A 22,447-nucleotide genomic window follows, 5' to 3' on the forward strand; every position below is an offset into this window, starting at 1 on the left:
TAAATACCTTTTGTTAAATATCGTAATAGTTAAAAAATATTATTTAAAAATCACAAAACATTTGTGAATAAATAAATAAATAATGTTGTATATATTATCTCATAGAACCATATTTGTGGTAATTAATTGTTGTATCACTGTTTAGTGTGCAATAAATAGTGCAATAGAATACCACAATAAACAATATAAGTAATAAATAGTAGTGAATAGAAATCAATGTTAAAAATACAGAAATTAAAAATAAAAATAATAATGAAATATTAAATATTCAAACATTATTACATAGATTATGCTCCCTATACTCAGAATAAATGCAAAATACAAATAATTTGATACAAATAAATAATGTTGATGATCTCTTATTAAATGTTATATGTTATAACTTAGCCCTTCTTAATTTCAAAACACTACTTAAATTTATATAGTCATTTAACCCTGGCCATTTAGCTGCATCCAATCTCAGCTGCCATATAAGCTCCCTATGTTCCAGTTTAGTCTCCCAGTCACCCCCTCTCTTGTCAGGTGTTATCTGGTCTAACACAATAAACTTAATTTCCATATCTGGGCAAGACAAAGAGTGTTTATAAAAAGCATTGGTCTCTCTTTTCTTGGAAATATCATAGAAGTGTTCATAGATTCTTCTCTTTAGGGTCCTTTCTGTTTTCCCAACATAGAAACTTTGACATTTTATACAAAAGCCTAAATATACAACATATTTTGCATTGCAGTTAAAATACCCATTAGACCGGAATAGATATTTCCTAGATGGGATGTATATACTATGATCTTTCAAAATGGCAGTGCATTGTTTGCACGTTCCACATTTATAAGTTCCTTTCTTAGATCTACTACCAATGGTGTTTGTCATTTCTTTTCTCTCAAATAGCTCGTTCATGTTAGTACCCCTGCGTCTAACAAATGTAGGTTTAGTTGGAACCTTTGTTGAAAAATCTTCATGCAATGTGTGAACTGGCCAATACCTTGTTATTGTTTCCTCTATCAAATCAGAGTTGTTGGAAAATGTATGTATATAACTAGTTTGTTCTAATTGCTGGGTATTCTTGTGCAAGTTGTCCACTTGCGGTAACATGCACCCTAAAAGTGGTGGGTATTTTTCTTCTCTGCATGCGGAAATTTCCATGACCAAGTTCTTAACTAGTTTGGCTGGGTAGCCCCTTTCACAAAATTTCTCTTCTAAACAGCTAACCTCATTTGAGAAGTATTCTGCAGTGCTACACATTCTAGAAGCGCGGATTAGTTGCCCTTTGATAATTCCTTTCTTTTGATAGAAAGGATGACTGCTACCAAAGTGTAGATAAGAATTAGAATATGTGGGTTTCCTGTATACTCTTGAAGCAAACTTGCCATTAGTGAGATCCTTAATTATAGTTACATCCAAATAGTTCAAACTAGTGTTACTGACCGAGTGTGTAAAAGTCAAAAAGGAAGTGGTGGAGTTAATGTAATTAACAAATTTCTGAAAATCCACCTCTGTTCCATGCCATAACAAACATATATCATCCAGGTATCTAACATAGTGTTTAATATGTTTCACCCAGTCTGTGCCAAATATAAAAGTCTGTTCCCATTTGTGCAATACAATGTTCGCATATAAAGAGGCACAAGAAGCTCCCATTGCAACTCCCAATTTTTGTTTGTAAATTTCGCCATTGAAACAGATGAAGTTGTTGTTTAACACAATATCCATGAATTCAACTAGCAAATTCGCAACGTTGGCACCAAGATTGGCTTCTTTGACCAAAACCTCAGTGAACCAATCCAGACCTATCAAATGCGGTATACTAGGGGAATAGTTGCACTATGTCGATAGTTACCATTAAAAGGTCTGGGTGGTACAAGTGGGATCCCATACCCTTTAAAAAGTCCCAAGAATCTTTGCATATGTGAATAAAATAAAACATTATTGTTCCAGTTATATTTTATGTTTAACATTTTGTCTGTACTTCAATTTGCATTTCAATGTTAGTATCCCACAATTCCATTGTAGTGGGTGGGGTTACATAATTATGTATGCAAATCTTATGTTAATCAGTGTACAGATTTTTGGCCAGTTGTACCTATTTTTCATGGGCCTTTTGTACAGATTTTTGATGTTTCCAGGTTGAGAGGTATGGATACAATTCAACACCACCTTTCTCACAATACTAAAATGAATATGCCCCAGTCAGGGAAAAAAAAGAGTTAAACTAAACTGCACCCTGGCTATCATGAAGAACTAGACAATTAATAAGATTAAGAGATAAACCCTGGAAAACTACAAAACACCAGGAAAACCTACAGCTCTTCGGGCAACTTAAGAACAAAACCAAACTAAGCATAAAATGGGAAAAAACCTAACTGTACCACACAAGACATTCATCAAACAATCCAAAGCTTTTTTCTGGGAATCCAGCAACAATTTAATAAACCCAGGTTGAAACTCTCAACCAAACCCATCCAAAAAAAATGCAGTAGTAACAGAAAACTTTAGTAATCATTTCATGCAATTCATCACTTCTATTATAAAAATATAGCTTACCTCTACTAAAATGCAACTCATACTATACACACTTCATTCTAAAACCATTCTCCACCTAACTAGTAAGAAAATGACTGCTTAAACTAAAAACTACCACCCTTACCACAGACAATCTTCCACCAGAATATTTAAAAATTGCTGCAGATTCTATTGCCTACCCTCTAACCCTATTAATAAATAGATCAATCAAATAATGCTCTATACTACTATCTGAAAAAGGCACACACTTTCTCTCTACAAAGGAGGCATATCACATGATTATTCTAACTTCACCACCAATTGCAGTACTATCCCATATCAAAAAATTCTCAAAAAATTCAAACAAATCCATCTAATTGACTACCTTAATACAAATAACCTCCTGTCTCCCACACAGCATGTGTTTTTGCCCTAATCGCAGTACAATTACAGCCTTATTAGAATTTACAAACATCATCAGTGCTAACAGAAATTCTGCCAGTCATGAATCCTCACTATTTCTTGACTTATCTAAGGTATTTGACACAGTATCACATCATCTACTACTACAAAAACTCACTTCTCTTGGTGTCTCACTCTCATTTCTCTCTCTCTCTCTCTCTCTCTCTCTCTTACACCTTTTTTCTGGTTTAAAAGCTACTTACAAGATAGATTGCAAGCTGTTAGGTGGCAGACTGAGCATTCCTGCCAGTCATAATAGGTGTACCAGAATAATCCATACTTGGACTCTTCTTGTTTAATGTCTTCATAAACAATCACCAATTAGTAACCATACACGCTAGCCTCATATAATATGCAGATGACTCCGCCATAATCTACTCTGCCCTTACCTTGGAAAAAAATACAAGACCTGACTCAAAAAGCCTTCTCCTCCATTAAAACATTATTAGACAGTTACCACCTTCTTCTCAAGCCCCCCAAAATACCAAGCTGCTTCTCTTTACCCGCAAGTCACATTCATCAACTATAGAGTCCACATCATAATAACATCAGAACAACACAACTACTGATGTAGTTTCACACACCAGACTCTTAAAGGTGACCATAGATGAACTAAAAATCAAGCCAAACCGCCAAACAGTAATCAAAAAAGCATACCAAAAACTAGGCTTGCTTTATATTTCAAAGACAAAGCCAGGGAAACAGTTGCAAGAACCTTCCTACCATCTGTACTATTTAATGCCACCCAAATTCTTACTAACCAAACTGTAGTCCAAATAAGTAAACTAGATCAGCCCTGTAATGAAGTTGCAAAATTCGCTTCAGACTCTCCACATCTTACCTACCACTGCCAACTATTTAAAAGACTAAACTGGATCAAACTAGCCAACTACCTTCATCAATCCCAACTATTAATTCTAACTCAAAATACAACCCAAATAAATTTCCCACTGTAAAATCTTTATTACAGCACTACAACCTAATCAGGAACCTATACTCTCAAGATAAATCCCTACTCACCATGACTAAATTCCAAACCACTGCAGGAGATGCCTTATGCTCCTTCTATGTATCCAAGCTTTGGAGCCTCTTCCCCCAAGAAAATTAAGGATCCCTCAATCTCTAATGTAGAGATAAAAAAAACATCTCAGTCAATCCTGGATCTGCCAATGCATATTCACAAGCTGAACTATGCCAAATGGTATGTAACCAACAAACACTTGAACACAGCGACCTCTAGGCTTATGCAACTTGGAAAGAAATGAATGTAAATAAATATGTCTGCTTAACACAGTGGAACTGCAGAAATGTGTCTTGTGAATACACTACCTTCAGAATGTAAATATTGCCTTTCTTTAAAGAAATCTTCATTAGACACCTTGTTATTCCTGTAATGCTCTACAATACTTGCTAGGAATATGTGTAACAAATGTACACTGTATACATATAAACTCTATCCTGTGCTGGCACTTTGTGCTGGTATTGTTACAGACTACAAAACTGTGAGAAATGTGTAACAAATGCACACTGTATACATATAAACTCTATCCTATGCTGGATCTTTCTACTGGTATTGTTACAGACCATAACACTGTAATAAATGTGTAACAAATGTACACCGTATGCATATAAACTCTATCCTATGCTAGCTCTTTGTGCTAGTATTGTTACAGACCACAGCACTGTAATCATTTTGTATATGTCTTTACTTTCATGTTCTAATTTGTAATAAGGCTGTATATGTTTTAACTTTCATGTTTAATTTTGTTACATCTTCCAATAATTTTTTTCCTGTATCATCAACCCCTTTTCCATTTTCTCCATGTGGCCAGAGCATTGTGTCAACTGCTGCCATCTCTCTTTCTCTTCAATGCCACCCTCCAAACTTCTTCAACAGTCATGCCTCACTGTTGCAGAACTTCTCTTGCACAGTCCATCCATTTCTTTACTGCACACCCTCATTTCCTCTTGCCTTCTTTCTGCCTGTCCCAAATCTTCACCAGATTGTCTTTTTCTTCTTTTCTTTACATGTGCCCCAACCATCATAATGTGGACTCTGACTTTCTCTGCAGTTAGAGCTACTCTTGCTTCTTCTCTGACGTCATTATTTCTTAATTTGTCCCACACTGCGCATCCTACTACCAAGTCTCAACCACTTCATCTCAATCACCTCTAAAATCCCCAATTGCTCTGTTTCTATTGCCCAGGTTTCTCTACCATACAGCAGTACTGGTTGTTTTGTGACCCTTATTCTTCAGCTTTTTTTAACATTCTTCTGACATACACTACCCCTGACACTCTGTGTCAGTTGGCTGCCACTCCTCTGATTCTAGGTTTGACCTCCTCATTCAGACTTGCCTTCTTCTCAACCACCCCTACCAGATACTTGAAGCTGTTAACCTGTTACATGGTATTCCCTTCTATCTCAATTCTTAGCTTCTGTTGCTGCTTTTTCCTATTTCCTGCCATTACAAGTGTCTTATCTGCACTCAGTTTCATCCTATGTGCCTTCAGTTTTGCATTCCATTCCCCTATACTTTGATGAAGTTCTTGCTCATAGTCTGCCTGTACTAACACATTGTCTGCATACAGCAATTTTGGTAATCTAGCCCCTCTGATCTGTTTGCTAATGTAGTCCATCACCAGCATGAACAGTAGGCTCAGAGCTGCATCCTGATGCACAACCAGTCCAGCTGGGAAGCCTTTTGAGAGTCTGAACACTGTTCATACTTGAGTCATTGGGTACTTGTACATAGACTGCACTAATTCCATCAATGTTTCTGGGACTTCAAACCACTGCAGGACTGCCCAAATAAGCTTACTTGGTATATTGACATGCTTTCTCCAAGTCTAAGAATGCCCAGTTGGACTCTTTCCTCATCTCTAGTTTCTTCTCAACCATCTGTCTCACTGCAAACATTGAGTCTGCGTCCTTATCTGAATCTGAACTGCTTATCTCCCATCTTACTTTTTGCTACTCTGTGTTTTAATTTATCACTTACCCTTTCCAGAACCTCCAGGAGATTTTTGTTTGTTATTAAAGCAAGAAAGTTTTATGTAAGTTGCAGCCTTTCATTTTCTGCCTTGTGGAAGGAGATTTTTGTTTGTTATTAAAGCAAGAAAGTTTTATGTAAGTTGCAGCCTTTCATTTTCTGTCTTGCGGAAGAAGGAATATCAGCATTTCATCAACTTTTCATTTTGGGCTTCCAGAGCCAGCTTCCAGGTTGTGGATCTGCTTTGCTTTATTGGTGCTTTTCACTTGTTCTTGGTATACTTATTTTCCACTCATCTTGGATACGTCTTTCTCTCCACACTGCTATGAGTACCCTCAGGAGTCATTTCTCCACCATCTCACCCAACATCTTGATCATATCTGCTGTGACCTCAATTAAGCCTGCTGATTTCCCTGACTTCATTTTTCTTGGTGCTGTTCTTACTTCTTCTAAGGTGGGCTCCTCCTCTTCTTTCATCATAAGATGTGTCTGGGTGTAACACCTTCTGTGTGGTTTTCTACATTCAGAAGCTGCTGGAAGTACTCCTTCCTCTTTGATTTCCTGTGGACTAGTGAGCAGGTTGTTGCTGGCATCCCGTATGAAGGGTATCTGACTACCTTCTTTATATTTCTGCTTTTGCATTGCAACCTAATAGAGTTCCTTTGTGCCACCTACTGTGTCACTTTCCAGAAGCTGAAAGAGTGTCTCTGATGCCATGCTCTTTGCTATTGCAACTGCTCTCTTAACTTCCTTGTTAGCCAACCAGTATTCCTTTTTAGCCTGGTCCATCTTTAATACTATCTCATACTTTTTATTGCATTCTTTCTTTTGATGATTTCCTGAACTTTTTCATTTCACCACAAGCTTTCCTTATGTATCTTATTTCCATAATTGACTTGGCCACATAACTGTTCTGCAGTCCTCACAGATGTTGCTTTGAGGTCATGCCATTCTTCTTCAATTCCACCTATTTGCTCTTCTTCTTAAGGTGCTAGAGCCCCAAGTAATTCTTTGAACTCTTGAGCTTTCTCTCCAGTGAACTTCCAGGTCTTCAGCCTGGTCTCTGTTGACCTTAGAACCTTCTCTCATCACTGTGTGCAGCTGATTATGTCAACCAGTTGTTTATGCTGTGGGTAGACTATTTCATTGGGGATGACTTTGCAATCACTGATTCTACCCTGCTGACCTTTCCTTACTAGCAAGAAGTCTACCTGAGCTGCATGTTGGCCACTCTTGTAGGTGATCGTGTGACTATCTCCCTTGCTGACCCATGTGTTGGTCACCATTAAGCCATTTGCCAGGCAGATGTCTCGAATGGCCACTACTTCTTTATTCCTGTTGCTTACCCATGTGTTCTGTCTTTCATGATATGTGCACTCAGATCCCCCAGTATTAACACCAACTCATGTTGTCCTTCTTTATCTAGTAGGTCCTCCTGCAGTTGCTGTCTGAATGCACTCTTTCCTTCACTATCACAACCCTCCTGAGGGGCATAGGCTGAGATTATGAATAGTGCCCCATCCTTCCTCTGCCATGAATCTTTTACTAATTATGATGAAATCTGTCACTGTTTGAAACCTCTCCCTTACTACAATTTCCACAGCATTTCTAGTCTGTCCTCCTCCTGAGTAATAATACTCTGGATACCAAGCCAAGTGGCTTTGTTACACTGCCCCTTCCATCTTGTCTCCTGAATATAGAGGATGTCCACCTTCCTTCTTACCATCATGTCATCCAGTTCCAAGCTGCATCCTATTAGTAAAACTACAATGAGTGCAGCAATTCATAGTTCATATTTGGTTTTACGTCCAGCTTGTGCTCAGTAGAGCTATCCAAGGTAACTCAGGATGGGCAACTGGACTCCAGCCTGCCTGTAGCTTACTGACCCAGGGCTGCTAGGCTTTATGGCAGGTACATACTGGCCAGTAGGGGCATATACACCCCTCCCACTATTAGCATGGGCCCCTGGTGTAGGTCATAGTAACCCCGGGTCCTTAACCCATACCCATTTTTGGTGACATTAGTCAACACAACTGAATCACCTACATACAATTGTTACACTGACAAGTGGCTAACCCTGGCATAACACACAGTCTGCAATCCATGTTCCCTTAACAGTTAATCCTCAAAGTGGTTGGTCTATACAACTTGTCCTCCTATAGGGCACCATCTAGAGTGTGTGTGGCTGTCCACAACTCTGTCCTTGGGTGACTTTGAGGTGGAAACATTCTGCATGTTTTAGGAGGTAGGAGCAACTTCACAGGGACACAAGAGAGCATGCAAACTCCATACAGACATTGTCCGGAGGGCAGGTTTGAACCTTGTACCTTTTACATGAGAAATGAAGACCTTAACCATTACTGCAACCAGTCTCTCTTTGAGTATACTCTAGTGCATTGTAATGTGGAGCTTTCTTCTCTGGGCCTCTGCTGGAAAAGGGTTATCATGCCCAGTCTGACTGTCCCAGTCAACAAATGTAAAATAAAAAAAATAAGATATGAATGAATGAATAAATAAATAAATAAATATAAGAATCAATCAGTAGAAGTTATAAATGATTACGGAGATTGGCTGGAAAAACAATATAAAAAGACATCTGTATGGCTTCCAGGTATGCAGCAAAGTCCAAAACATTTAGAAGTTTTGCATACACGTATTTGCACAGGTATTCTTATACTCCAAGCTGACCTCAGAGAATTTTTCATCAGGTAGATAACAATTGCTAGAGGTGTGGTAAGTAAGAGAAATGTTAATTGAGAGCATGTATTTTGGGAATGTAATGAGCATTAGTACCTAGCGGAGAATGGACCTTTTTCCCTTTCAACCCAACACCAGAGGGGAGCGGCAGGGGATGCCAGTTGGTATGGGTCTGGCTGGCATATAGGATCTGAGTTGCCTACACATAGTAAAGCCTTATTAAGTTTGATGCTATAGGTTGTCAAAAAAGTAATTACTTGAAAATTGAAATCAAATCTAAACCAGTCATAACTGCAGTATTGAATACTGCAAAAAGAACTGAAGCTGGAGTCTTCATAAAAGGAAAGGAGCACATAACATATAAGCTAACTGAATTTGTGGGAACAAAACATGCAGAATAATGTTCAGGGGGATGAGGAGTGAAATTTAAGCAAAGGCAGAATTTGAGCAATGTATTGTACTGTATTGTTGGAGTGAGCGATAATTTTTAAAAATGAAAACGTAATATGTATAATGCAAGATGTGATGCCCCTGCACTGGCCCAGTAATCAAGGAGCCTCAATCCTCACCACTGGCAACAGTAATGGATGTACACAATGGCAGGATGACAAGTAAACACACATTAAATTACAATTTCCCTTAAGAGCACATAGAGATTAGTGTCAGTCTGGGGCCGGTTTCTCCCTCTTTCTCCAGATCCCTAATAACACTCCCCACTGGCACAGCTACAGGGTTAAGATCTCAGGTAAGAGGTCAAGCCAAGACCTCCAGCACCCTCTCTGTCCAACCAGTGCTTCATGTCCCTGCCCAAGTAGCTGACACACACACACACACACACACACACACACACACACACACACACACACACACTTTGAGATTTGATTTATATACAAACACACACACACACACAAACCTCTAGGGAAGGCTAGCACAGGTTTACTAGCTATGCCCCACTTCTGCCCAGACTATAAGGTAGTTATCACTGCCACCAACCCCTCCTGATCAACTACTAGAAGACCCTTACAAAGGGTGACCAATCCTACTGTGTAATGTTACTATTATCCAAATGGTAAGTGTGACCAAAAGCAAGGCTATTTAAGAGTGGCCTGTACAGTGTCACCAAATATATATGCAAGTACACTAAGAGCTTAAATATGTCTCACAAATATCAGCCACAAAGATAGGTTTAAATATATTTAATAATAAATAATAAAAGAACAAGCCGATAATAAACACAGTAACTGCAAAGTTCAGAATCATAGGAAATATTTTTAAACAACATTGCAGGACAGTCTCAAATAAATACAGAAAACATCTAAACTAATCATTACTATATTTCTGTCTATATCTCAGAGATACTATGCCCTAAATACTTACTTACAGAGCAACACACAGGCAGAAGTGCTGAATGGATGTTTCTAGGTCCAAGACAAGATACAAAATACACAAAGTCTCTCTCTGAGAGAGTTCAGAGTTCTTCAATTACTATCAAACATTACTGCTGGGTTAGTTTGGATGACATCACTCTGTCACCTGCCTTCAGTTCCCAGGCTAACAGATACCAACAGAATTTTAACATCTCTGTGTGAGAAGTACACATCTCTCAGAAGTGCAGTTGCTAGGAGATAATAGATCAATAAAACACTTTACATTTTAAACATAGTAAATATTTCTCTCCAAGACGATAGAAAAAAATTCTAGCTCTAGACATCCTGTCTTCTTGCTGCAATGAAACTAACTTTTATAGCACATCATAAAGCATTTCATTTCGACTTATTTTCTTGGAGTTTTGTAAGTTAATCTTGTATGTTCCAGCAGGGTATGCTGTGGTTACATTCTTGAAGCTCAGTACATAACATACAGTTCTGTATAAATCATATCAATATTCACAAATGACATAGAATTATTTACAAAACTCAAGATATGTGGGCTGGCAGTGTCATATTTCTCCCCTCCCCAAAAACTCAAGCTAGTTTTTCAAGTGACCCTTGAGCAACATTGCTTGAGAGAGTTGTGCCTATCTGGGAATACCTTACCCCATTCCCTGCCTTAAGAGTCCATCTGCATTGGCAATGCTAACCCCACTGCAGTGTTGCACTGTCATATATGCTTGCAACCCTAGGCTCCACCTTAGTAACTTGGCATTTTGATGGCTGGCTTGATGTAGCCATATTAAGGGATTGTGGTCTGTAACTACAGTGAATTTACTTCCATACAGATAAGGTTGAAGTCTCTGCAGTGCCCACACTATGGCTAGGCATTCCTTTTCAACAGCTGCATAGCATTCCTCTCTGGGTTGGAACCTACAACTGAGATATACTACTGGGTGCTCTTCTCCCTCTGAGGAAAGCTGGCTAAGTACAGCCCCCACCCCATGGTTTGAAGCATGCACCTGCACAATAAATATTTTGCTGTAATCTGGACTGGCTAACACAGGGGGTCCTCCCAAAACTCCTTTAAGCTTCTGGAATGCCTGCTCACATGCTGGGGTCCACACAACCTTATCTGGCCTGTTTTTCCTTGTCAGGTCTGTGAGGGGAGCAGCTATGGTACTATAACTGTGGCGAACTTTCTGTAGTACCCTGTTGTCCCTAAGAAGGCACTCACCTGCTTTTTGGTAACAGGGACAGGCCAAGCTTGAATGGCTTCCACTTTGGCAGGTTCTGGCCTAATCTTACCACTCCCCACTCTATGTCCCAGGTAGGAGACCTCTGCAATACACACCTGACATTTGCTGGAGTTAATGGTCAACCCTGGCCTCTGTAGTCTGCCCAGCACCTCCCTGACATGCTGAAGGTGCTCTTGCCAGGTATGGCTGTAGATGGCAATATCATCAAGGTAAGCAAGGGCAAACTCTCCTTCTAGGATACAACCTACCAACCTCTGGAAAGTCACTGTGGCATTTTTTTATCCCAAAGAGCATCTTCGTGAACTCATACAAACCAAAAGGAGTCACAAAGGCTGACCTCTCTCTAGTACTGGGAGTCACGGGCACCTGCCAGTAATCCTTGGTAAGATCAATGGTGGTAAGATACCTAGCCCCACACAGCTGTTCTAGAGCTTCATCTGTCCTAGGCATGGGGTAAGCAAATGACTCTGTGTGACTATTTAATTTTTTGTAGTACACACAGAACCAGGTGCTGCCATCCTTCCTTGGCACCAGCACCACTGGGGAGGCCCTTGGACTGCAGGATACCCCTAGTTCTAAGATTTCCTGTATCTTCTCCCTCAGAGTCTGTCTGACTCTCTCAGGAACCCTATATGAGGCCTGCTTAAAAGGCCTTTGGGGTCCTGTATCCACATGGCACTGCACCAGGTGGGTGCACCCTGGTTTCCCAGTGAACATGTCCCAAACTCCTGTAACGCTGCTCAGATTTCTTGAGCCTGGGTAGGGGATAGGTGCTGGGACACTGCTACCCCTTCCACTAAGGTGTCAGCTCAAGTCTCACTGAGGAGATGAGTCACCAGAGCCCCCTTAGACTCCTCCTGCCATCCACTGCATACACTCAGCACAAGGGCCTCCCTATCATGGTAAGGTTTCATCATGTTAACATGGTACAATTTGTGCCCCTGCCTCCTGCCTGGCAGTTGTACCATGTAGTTAACATCACTGACCTTCCTTACCACCTTGTAGGGTCCCTCCCAAGCTGCCTGCAGCTTGTGGTGTCTGACAAGAATGAGAACCATTACCTACTGCCCTACAACATACTCTCTAGCTCGGGCATTCCTGTCATACCAGACCTTTTTCTGCTGCTGGGCTTCTTCCAAGTTCTCCGAGCCTTGTCCTGAGGTTTAGGACTTATGCCACAACAGACACCTTATGAGATTCACACTCACCCTCCCACTCATCTCAAATCAAATCTAGAGGTCCCCTCACCCTATGCCCATACAACTCAAATGGTGAAAACCTGTGGATTCCTGGTGCACATCTCTGTAAGTAAACAACAGATGGGGAAGGCTGGCACAGGTTTACTAGCTATGCCCCCTTCTGACCAGACTACAAGGTAGTTATCACTGCCACCAACCCCTCCTGATCAGCTATTACAAGGCCCTTAGAAAGGGTGACCAATCCTACTGTGTAATGTTACTATTATCCAAATGGTAAGTGTGACCAAGAGCAAGGCTATTTAGGAGTGGCCTGTACAGTGTCACCAAATACATATGCAAGTATCCTAAGAGCTTAAATGTGTTTCACAAATATCAGTCATAAAGATAGGTTTAAATATATTTAATAATAAATAATAAAAGAACAGCACAATACTCAATCAACACAGTAACTACAGAGTTCAGAATCACAGAAAATATTTCAAAACAACAATACAGGACAGTCTGAGATAAATACAGAAATCATCTAAACTAATCTTTACTATATTCCTATCTATATCTAAAAGATACTATGCCCTAAATAACTTACTTACAGAGCAACACACAGGCATAAGTGCTGAATGGATGTTTCTAGGTCCAAAACAAGATACAAAATGCACACAGTCTCTTCTCTGAGAGAGTTCTTAAATTACTATCAAACATTACTGCTGGGTCAGTTTGGATGACATCACTCTTTGTCACCTGCCTTCAGTTCCCAGGCTAACAGATACTAACAGAATTTTAACATCTCTGTGTAAGAAGTACATATCCCTCAGACATGCAGCTGCTAGGAAGACATAGAGCAATAAATCACATTAAATTTTAAACATAGTAAATACTTCTCTCCAAGACAATCGAAAAAAAAAAACTTCTAGCTCTAGACATCCTGTCTTCTTGCTGCAAAAAAAATAACTTTTATAGCACATCATAAAGCACAACATTTCAACTTATTTTCTTGAAGTTTTGTAAGTTAATCAACAGGGTATGATGCGGTTATAGTCTTGAAGTTTAGTACATAACATACAGTTCCGTATAAATCATGTCAATGTTCACAAATGACATATAATTATTTACAAAATTCCACATAGCTGGGCTAGCAGTGTCACACAGGAAACTAATGAAAAAATGTATTTCTACCCATGTCATTGTTAAAATATTCTGAATGTAATAATATTTAAAAAAAAGAAACTTAAAAAAAGCCAACATCGTTGTCAATGTAGGTCATAATGTTACACTAACATAGGCTACAAGAAGGGAAGCAACTTATTCAATCAGATACAACACAATGTTGCTATGCTCTTAGAACCCATTTGAAAAAGAATGGATTAGCAGACTTCTCAATGAGTGGCATCTGGTTCTTCTTGGAGAATCTACAGAAGATGAAACACAGTCAGATCAAAATGCACTAGCTCCCTTCTTCCTACATTTACCATATTCTATTCAAATAGACTGCACTATATGGTAAGGTTATACTGACCATTTTGTAGAAAAAGTACTTATTTTATAGCATGTGTTCTGTCCAGTAGAGACATATTTTGAGTATTTCAGAATATGAGCACTAAATAAAGAGAATAATAATCCTACCTTAAATGCATATAATGAGAAAGCAATTGAAAAGTATCTGACTAGAACAGACATATTGTAATTATGTTGATATACCCAGTACAATATAGTCAAAACAAGTTGTTAATGAATGCAAGCAGTAAGGTCTCTTCTAAACTGCAACATAAGCTATATAGCAAAAGTAAACCAAACCAGATTGACTGGTCAAAATATTCCTACAAGCACTTGCTAATGCCACTTTTAAAAGTTTACAGTTATTTGGTGAGCCACAAAATAAAATAATCTTGGAGATGAAATATTTAATATACAATGCACAGTAATAACTTTTAAAATAGACACCAGTGATATATGCTACATGATATAAATGAAGAGGTTAATGAAAACAAGTTAAAAGAGTTAGAACAAAAACAGTTATAGAAAAATTATCCTAGTGGAACTACTAGTCAACATTCTAAAGATAACGGGAAGAGAAGGCAGGCACTACTCGTCTGCAAAGGATCGGGACCCACCAGCAATGACAGCAAAATGCCATCATTCTTTTCCTTAGAGAGGAGACAAAACTCTCATCTGGTGCAACATGCGGACTCCTAGAGAACCTGTTATTTACCAGGATAAAGGCAAGACAGAGGCAGCACAGAGGTGGGCAATAAAAAGGAGCATGGTCTTTCCCAAAATCTACATAAAGAAATATATTGTCTTGATGAAAGGTGGAAGAAGATCTGTACAACATAATTCTGTAAATGTCTGAATAAATCTGCAGGGTTGGAGTGACTGGAGTGGGTACACTATTTCAGATAAGAGATGCATGTGAACAAGAGGACACAATTTCAACGAACAAAGTGGATGGCTCAAGTGAAACTTGAAATTATATGTTTCACAGAAAGGATTCATAGGTTCATAGGTTAGTACTAAGCTAACTGCCCTTGTCAGCCATTTTAAGCCTAGCCAATTATCCCTTGTGAGACTCAAACCATGTACTTTGTGCTTGCAAGGCAAACACCTTAACCATTAGGCCACCCTCCCATAATGAATAAGAAAACTTTCTGAACAGGAAGGAAACTGTTACTGCCTACAATACTGCAGCTCGCGACATCATCACTACTACATCAAAGAGTTACTAACTACAACACTGTACATGCACAATTGAATAAGAAGGTCTTAGATGTTTTAGCAGTGCAACAAGAGCAGATGAAATCCAAGACATTGTCAACACACAGAGGAAATGAAACTGTCTGTATGTGAATCTGTCATCTGGTACCCAGATTGGGGTAGGCCAGAAATCACACATGACACTACTGAAGGGAAGTGGGGCAAATAATAAAATATCAACATCTGAGAAGCAATACGTTATGAGTCTATATACACATGGATGTCAATTTATCAAAGAATGTGAGCACAAAAATGAAGCAGTAATGAACTATGTCTGTGGGTATCCCTATGCCTTGATACCAAGAGTTTCGTGCCTGCCTTAATGTTTTACTTTCTGTGGGTTTCACATGTGGCACACAATGTACCACACATGCTGCTTGCAGCAACCTTTTAGTTTATGGTCCTCACCACCTACATCCATTACTGTCTGGATGCCATGAATCATGTGGTGCTGTACAATTTTTTCAAGGCATGGCAAATGGATGTCCCTCCTATGCATGCCCTGCCCTTGTCTCAGAGCTGACCTCATGTACTCACAGTTAGCAGTGTTTTTTTTTTCAGTATTGCTGCCATTGATATTTCAGTCTACAACATTTTTGCCTTTAGCTGTTGTGCACATCCATCATTGCAGCAACAATGTTGTGTGCTGAAATGTGCCAATCTGAACAGACTGTAGGATCAGAAACAATCATAGAATTCAAAGATACATAAGGCAGGCATAAGGCATTCTATATATGCCAGCCAGATGAAAAACAAATTAGCTGTTGATTTACTAGTATCTTCAGCTTATCCAGAAGGAAAAGAAATGAGTGAATTAAATAGGCCAAGCAGTCCCTTTGTACCACGAAAATGTACATTTCAGTCTTTTAACTCCTATTTTTTATCTACTTGCAATTGATTTTCGCAATCATGTCTGTGAATTGCATGATATTCTTTCTTTACAGCTCAAAGCTTTTTTATTACACAGTTCTCATTCTTCAGATAACCCTGTTTTGCAATGCATCACTGAAACCAAATCTGTAACTCCACTGTCGCTAGGTTTGGGTGATCAAGTCACAGTCTGAGTCACTGTGCAGGTTATGACCTTCCATTATTTAACTGCATGCCTTTGGTGATCAGACCACAGTAAAGGATGCTGCAAAACAGACGTGATGCACTCAATCCCTCTCTCCAGGTTATACTGTTAAAGGGATGTAAAAACAGCATATCGCCTGCAGTGTTTCTGTCTCTCATTCCTAGACATCACCTCTAGTCTGTTCTTCCTCAGGTTTCATATGACTAATACATTATATCGTGGCTGAAACTTAAAATATTAGGAAATCATTAATGCTAATTATCTTCTAAAACAGGGCAAGACATCTGCGTGAGTGGCAAGAAAAACATCAAAATTAAATGTATTTTAATATACCATACTGTTAACAGCCTTCACTGAACAAAATAAAGACAGGGGTGCTTATATAACAGATTGCAGACAGTAATATGCAAATGGTTTTAATTCTGAATGCCCAGCAAACATTAGAATAAATGGGAAAAAAAACATTATTTGACTTCATCTGGTTAGGTTATGATTGCTGCAGGCACGGGTAAAACAAGACAGCACTGCACGTGATTATCATATGAGGCTTTGCTTTTATTATTCATCTGCTGTAATTATAGAAAAAAATGTGAGCAGCAGAGAGACAGAAAGAGACAATACAGGAATCCATACTGTAATATTACATCTTTATACCTGTAAAGGTTTGCAGAGTTTTATTTCATAACCTGATATAGCATCCCTGAAGCAACTTTATATAACTAGCAAGAACAAGTGAAACTGACAAATGGTTCCCCACTACACACAGACAGACACACACATGCATGTGCATGTACACACACACACACACACACACACACACACACACACACACACACACACACGTACACATTCACCCTTTCCAGCCAAAATAATATCCTAAAAGATATTTAAGAGATGGAAGGTGATTCAAACTGACAATTAACGTTTGCCTAAAAACGTTCAGTGAAACAAAATTAATGATTACAATGAAAGCACTACTTTGCACACTAAAGCAATTTAAACAGCTTGTGTTTCTTGTTAGTTCTTATTTGTTATCATTGGGTTTAACCTACACCAGCTCATTCTGCATGAAAATGGGGCATGCATAAAATCCAGACGGTACTACAAAGTGAGGTATGCATAAAATCCAGACGGTACTACAAAGATGAAGAATTCCATGCTCACAGCTTAGACCTGGTTATAGAGTTTCCTTCCTAGCTGACTACCTGTTTATACCTCAAATGGCCAGAATGACCTGATCAAAGACAAAATGGTGTCTCTTCTGCCAGGACTAAGTTTGACACAGTCATTCTCACCACTATCATTAAAAAAAGTTTTCATATTTTTTCATGACATCACAGCTGACTTCAGTGTTTGGTTTACAAAGTATGCAGATGACTGCAGACTTTTGATTATTCTCCTTAAGCCCACTGAATCCATCTCCCTTCATGTGGCACTGAGCATTACACAAAATGGTATAGTAGAAATGCCACACCTTCAAACAAAACAAAAATACACCATTCTGAGATTTGGAAAAAACACCAGTTTTATACCATATTGACTGTCAGCAACTTAATGTTGACAAAACAGTAAAAGTCCCCAGAATCCTTCCAGATGATAACCTTTTATTAGATATCCATGTGGCCTCTACTGTCCAAAAGCATATGGAGCTGCCATCCTGATCATCTGTTAGGTTGACAATGATGCCAGGGAAGTAACTGTCCCCTTTACAAAGCTGTTTTCAGACCAATTAAACAATGTTGGGTCCTGTACTGTAGCCTAGTTTCATGCACTCTGGTGTACCTGAAGAAGGTATAAAGACTTCTCAGAAAGAAAATCAAATTATAGCCAAAGAGTGCACAACTCTCTCTCCCGTCCCTCCCTCTCTCTCTCCTCTGCATCTTACTGTTTTAGAGGAGATTTGTGATTGAGATACAAAGCAAAAAAGGGCTCAGTACTGTTTGAAACACTTTGCCTAGAATACTCTGGATGCCCTGCACACTGCAGCACTCTCAAAAAAAAAAAAAAAAAAAGAATATCAGAAATGTTGTGAAATATGACAGCTTCATATCTCAAAGATTCCCACAACTATGAAATAAATTTCCCCCTTACAATTAAACTCAACCCATCAAGCAATACCTTCCAGAAGGAAACGACTGATTAAACTCAGCTGGAGGAGCTCTTGGATTATGTAGCCCAGGCGGGTATGACCCTAGCCCTGAGCAGCATCCTACCATCACCCAGAATGATACCACAGTACAAGCAGAAACTGATTGATTTCAACAATTGGCTAAGTTTCTGGTGTCATATTAAGGGGATCCAGTATCTGTCTGTCTGGGATGACATGATTGACAGACCTCGATGCTTTGGCAGAGATGGCCTGCATCTGTCACCCATGAGCTTCTGGACACCGGCCAAGGCTCTTGCCACCACTATAGTGCCTTTTTTAGGTGATGTTCCAAAGGCCAAATTACCACCATAACAGCTATAAACAAATGCAATCTGAGGGTCATGTTGCACAACACTAGAAGTCTAAATCTCAAAATGCATTCACTTGAAGCACTCCTTAAAATGGAGAACATTGACATTTGTGCTGTAATGGAGACCTGGTTCAAAGCAGCAGACAAGGCATCCCTGCACCACCAGGCTATAACCCATTCCACACCTTTCGGTCCCAGAACTTGGACCAAAGCTCCAAAGGCGGTGGTGTTTCCATATTCATAAAGGATGTGCACACCTCCAGACTGGTAGCCCAACATAATGCATAAGAGATACTTCAGGTGCAGTTAACATTAGGTAAGACAGCAATTCATGTCCTAACCTGCTATAGGTCCCCAACCATGTCCCAAGACTCACACTCCACGTTCCTAAGCACCCTGGAGAATATTAGGGTCCAACCTAACACTCTAATACTGGGTGACTTCAATTACCACTCCATTAACTGGGAAAACTACTCATGTACCAATACACTTGCCCAATGTTTCCTGGAATTCATTAATTCCAGTGCCCTGGACCAGCTCATTCTTAACCCCACTAGAGGTAGCAACATCCTTGATCTGGTCATTACTAACATGGGCAACCATTGCTCTACACCAATAGTCAACTCCTCCCTGGTTAGATCTGACCACAAACTAATCACTTTGGAAATCCACATCCCTCCCACCCACCCCACTCCCCCTGCAAAGGTAACCACCATGAAAAACTTCTCCAAAGCTAACTTTGGGCTCCTAAAAACAGAACTGGCTAACTTCACAGCACCCATGCAAATGGAGAATAGTTGCATGACCGCCAAATCATACACCAATGCACTGTACAAACACGTACACAAATGCATGCATCTCACCATACCAAATAGAACTAAGATGGTCTCCTCCAAAAAAAGGAAGCCAATCTGGTGGTCCCCTACCATAAACAAACTCTACAACAGAAGGAGGAAACTGATGCAGAATAAGGTGAAGTCCCAAGACCGGAAAAACTCCCTTATCAACCTCAACAAAAAGATGAAATCCCTCATCAAATCCTCTAAAGCTAGCTATGAAAACAGAATTGCAGCAGATAGTAAAGACAACCACATGGCCTTCTATAGTTATGTAAAGAATCTCTACAGCAATACCCAGATTTGCTCTGAGCTACTGCACAATGGTATCTCTTATACCAAGCCAACAGATATTGCCAATGTACTGGCTGACAGATTCAGTGCCAGCTTTACTCTCCCACCCCCCAAGGACCAATCACAATACCAGCAGATTGCCAGGCACCCAGTATTACTACTGCACAGGTTAAAATAGCAATGTCCAAGGCCAAGAGTACAGCTTCTATGTGACCTGACAATATCCCTGGCTGTGTTCAACATGAACTACAGAGTGAACTGGCACCTTACCTGTGACCCATGTTCAGTCACAGCCTCACCTCAGGCTTTGTTCCTACTGAATGGTGCATTGCAACAGTCATCCCTCTCCACAAAGGAGGAACGACTACAGACCCTGGGAACTATCGCCCCATTAGCCTGATGAGTTTGATATGCAAAGCTATGGAACGCATCATAATGGACATAATAAACAAGGATATAGGGAATCTCCAAACTCTGGATCCCACAGAGTTTGGCTTTGTGAAGGGTAGATCATGCCTGCTCAACTTGGTTGACTTCTTTGAGTCAGTCACCAGAGCAGTGGATGAAGGCAAGGTGATTCATACAGCCTACCCTGATGTGGCCAAGGCCTTTGATACCATTCCCTGCTCAGGAATCATAGAAAAACTCACTAAGCTAGGCATCAACCCCTATATCACTAGGTGGGTTGCAAACTGGCTCACAGATAGAACCCACAATTTGAAAGTCAGAATGCCGACCAGTCACGAGTGGAGTCCCACAGGGTTCGGTCCTGGGTCCTCTCCTGCTTGGTATCTACTTCTCTGAAGTCCAGACCAAAACAAAGAGGCTCTAGCTGACAAAGTTCACAGATGATTGCAAGTTGGGAGCTATTATTAACTCTCCAAGTAATGTTGACATCCTACAGGAAGGCCTCACTGAGACCAACAACTGTTGTCAGAACCATGGGCTTAAGCTCAATGCCAAAAAATGTGTCATCACCCCCTTTGGGAAAACCCAGTTCCCATGAATTACCACATTGATGGCAGTCCACTGAACACAGAAGGTGCTATAAGAGATCTGGGAACACATGTTGACAACAACTTCTCTTTTGACCACCACATTGCCACTGTGGTCAGAAAGTCCTTTTATGTGGCACATCTCATTACTAAGGGTTTTGCATCCAGGAAGAAAGAGGTCATTGTCTCACTCTACTCTTCCCTCATTAGGCCAATCATCAAGTGCAATGCCCCATTTGACATGTACCTCACTAGAAACCTGAAACAACTGGAGAGGCCATAAAAGTACCTCACAAAGAGAATCCTAGGTCTTAAACACTTGCCCTATATGGACACACTCAAAAAACTCCAACTATTTTCTGCCTCATATTGCCTACTTAGGGCGATCTCTGCTTGACTTACAAAGCCATGTCTGAACCAGCTCTGTTAGAAATGCTACATCTAAAGAAATCCCAGTCCCTCCATACCACATAATCTAGAGACCTCAACCTCATTACCACAATCAACAGAAAGTGCTGGAGGACAGGTTCATAACCTAGAGACTGCCCATGCTATGGAATAGACATCCCATACATGTCAAACAGAACACCTCACTGGCCCTCTTTAAGAGAAATCTTGATGAGCACATGGGAAATAGAAAATTCACCCCAGGGATCACTCCAGTGGCTCTACTCGACAAGGGCACTGGGAACTAAGGTCAGGTGTCATGATGCCAGGGTACTCCTATGGGCTAGGCTTGTAAAGGCTTCAGGGCCATTAGCCTAGTACACACCTATGAACCTATTACACAGGTACCAATAAGTTACAACTTGGAACCCAGAACATAAAGCTCTCTGATTATCAAAAGGCTTTGAGTTTGTTCACCAACCTTGTGAAAGTTTCTGAAAATTACTTTACAAGAAAAGATATACACATTCACAGGAGAGGTGGCAAAAAGAAAAGCAGTTATTTAAGATGTATGCTGTACATGGTATACCAACTGTCCTGGACCACACAAGTTCCAGAGGCACATCCTGCAACACATCAGAATTTACTGTACCAATGATTACGTTTTCCTAAAATGTCTAGTGGAACCATATCTTATTATTATATATTACCACAACATTTACTTGTCATACATGGATATAACTGAATTTCTTGTGCCTCCAGGAGTTTAGCCCCGAGTCAGGTACTACTGGTTCATGGTTCACACACTGCATTTTGGACACATGACTGTAGATGCTGCTACTTCGGCTGCCCATCTTCTGCTTGTTAGTATTTTCCAAACTGCCAATCAAAGAGGTGATGGCATATCTACTCTTACACAGATGAGTGCATGTCAAGACGCACATTATACCCACCTAAGGACGGAAGGTATTGACTTTAAATAGAACACATGCAGCTTTAATGTGTTTGCAGGTCACAGGGCTGATGAGATACTTCCATCTTTGAAATCTAAGTCTGTAGTAGGGGTGTGTGTGAGATACTCAACCTGTAGTAAACTTGGCCAGAGAGTCTCTGCACAGTCATGTTTTTGATGCCATGACTGACACAGCTAGAGACAGGGCACAGTGGGCAGGCACA

The sequence above is a fragment of the Protopterus annectens genome, chromosome 6.part0, assembly GCF_019279795.1.
Source record: "Protopterus annectens isolate FY-2018-M chromosome 6.part0, PAN1.0, whole genome shotgun sequence".
NCBI lineage: Eukaryota > Metazoa > Chordata > Ceratodontiformes > Protopteridae > Protopterus > Protopterus annectens.